This window comes from Sceloporus undulatus, chromosome 1, assembly GCF_019175285.1.
Source record: "Sceloporus undulatus isolate JIND9_A2432 ecotype Alabama chromosome 1, SceUnd_v1.1, whole genome shotgun sequence".
Taxonomy (NCBI): Eukaryota; Metazoa; Chordata; class Lepidosauria; order Squamata; family Phrynosomatidae; genus Sceloporus; species Sceloporus undulatus.
In genome coordinates this window covers 365,758,913-365,760,948 of record NC_056522.1, presented here as the reverse complement: position 1 = coordinate 365,760,948, position 2,036 = coordinate 365,758,913, and positions in this window count along the sequence as shown.

The window sequence follows — 2,036 nt, the reverse complement described above, 5'->3', positions numbered from 1 at the left end:
TCCATTTCACAATTCATTTAGAAACTATACAAGGAATATAATTCTTCATAAAGCTACAGTCCTTCAGGAAGCCAGCAAGATGCCTATACAGAGTTGGAATGATATTAGTGTCTGTAATTCATTTGGGCCATCTTGGAGCTCTTAGACAGGAATTACAACCTAAAGGGATTCTTCTCCAATACCAAGGTGGGCTTGATTTTCCCCCTCCTCTGCCAGCTGCAGAGAAGCTTGGCTGGAGATCAAAGACTTCTCTGCATCAACATTGACATTCTGTCAAAGATGCATCAGGGACCCCTTATTATTATCCAGAAAGTTGTGGTTCGGAGGAACTTCCCTTGAACCAAGAAGAGTATCAACAAGGCCCCTTGGCTGCTTCACAGCATGGTTGGAGGCATTAAGTAGCATTAGCCAGACCAGATCGAAGTAGGGCACACCTTTCCGTTGTTATGCTTGTCATTAATCCTCACAATGGTCTCAGTTCCAAGAGAACAAAATCAGAAAGCAGACCTTTATCATCTCATTGATTTTTGAAAGTGGATTGGGAGTGGGAGAAGCTTTACTCTACTTTAAACTATGTCTGCATCTAAGGATATGTTTTTTATTAATCCAGCAATTTAATAAGTGAATTATAAACAAGAAGGCAAGTGGCCAAAACCAAGCACTTTGGACCTTTCCTTATTACAATAATCACTGATTATGGTTGTAACACTTTGTGTTTTCACTTATTATTCCACACAGGATATCAGGTGATGGCAACGACTTTGATTGATTCTGGGTAAAATGTAATCAGTCTGACACCAGCCGCTGTAGTAGCCCAACACTCTCTCTCTCTTTCTCTGTTTTAGAAGGAGAATATTTTCAGGGAGCCTGGATGGGAGGTTTTCATTCATAATAATAGGTATCTAAAAATGCACAGCCTATGAATGCCTTTGTGATTAGTATATAGGGCAGATGCCATCCTGCTACATATTTTGGCAACCAGTAGCATGTATATTCTCAAATGTCAGAGGTAATTTTGTCTTGATGGGCTTCATGAGACACAGGGACCATCTTAATTTCAGCCTCCAGTGGGCAGTGCCAGCCACAACGCATGTTCCAGCACCATCTGTAAACTTACAAATACCTGATTACACAGTTGTGTTGTGAGTTGCATAGAAACTATGATCTGGTTTGGCAAGATAGGAGCCAGTGCATCCTTGGTGCCCATTTGGTCACAAAAACTGTTTTGATGTGAGGATATTTCATGTGGAATCACATCCATAAATTCTCCAGAATGTAGAAGTCTTATAAATAAAGCACCTTTTTCATGTCTTTCACCAATTTTTTGGAGTGCTTTTGTAATCTTTCTATTTCTTCCTGATTAGAAATTCTGCACTAATCTTCAGAGGAGATGCAGGAACCTGTCATGTAAGGTGAAATCCTCTAATCCTTTCTCCCCCATAAAAACTATGGACCCATGCCCTTCCAGGAGATGAAGCCAAATCACTATAAGTTGGAATCAGGAAGTAAATATCGAAAGAAACCATTTGAAGCCATTCCATTGTGGCATTTATACTGTAAGTTGCTCCAGGGTAATGTTTTGTCATTTCTTTTTTACACTTGACGAATTTTAATGATTATATTGCTGGGATGAGTGTCTGGATAGTGCCATTAAACTCCTACTATTGTGGCTTTGTTTGAAGGCTACCTTGTTGCGTCTATTTAATTTACAGTACATTAAACTAATATAATCGCACAATACATGACCTGCTTCACCATCTGGGCAGGAAAGGTAGCAATGGTGGCATGGGGAGGGGGAGACCGTTGGGGAGAGGGCAGAAAGAGATGGTATTCACAGATTTGTGAAGCCTGTGGTGCTTTCAGAGAAAGAATCTGTGCAACCAGTGGTACAATTTAAAAATATGAAGGGTTAAAATGTGTACAATGGGGGTGGAGGTGGGGATGATGATAAATGCTATAGAGGACCACAGAAGAACAAAAAGACAAGCAATAACATGCCAAGTCACAGAGGAAGGACAACCATGGGATTTTGCAGT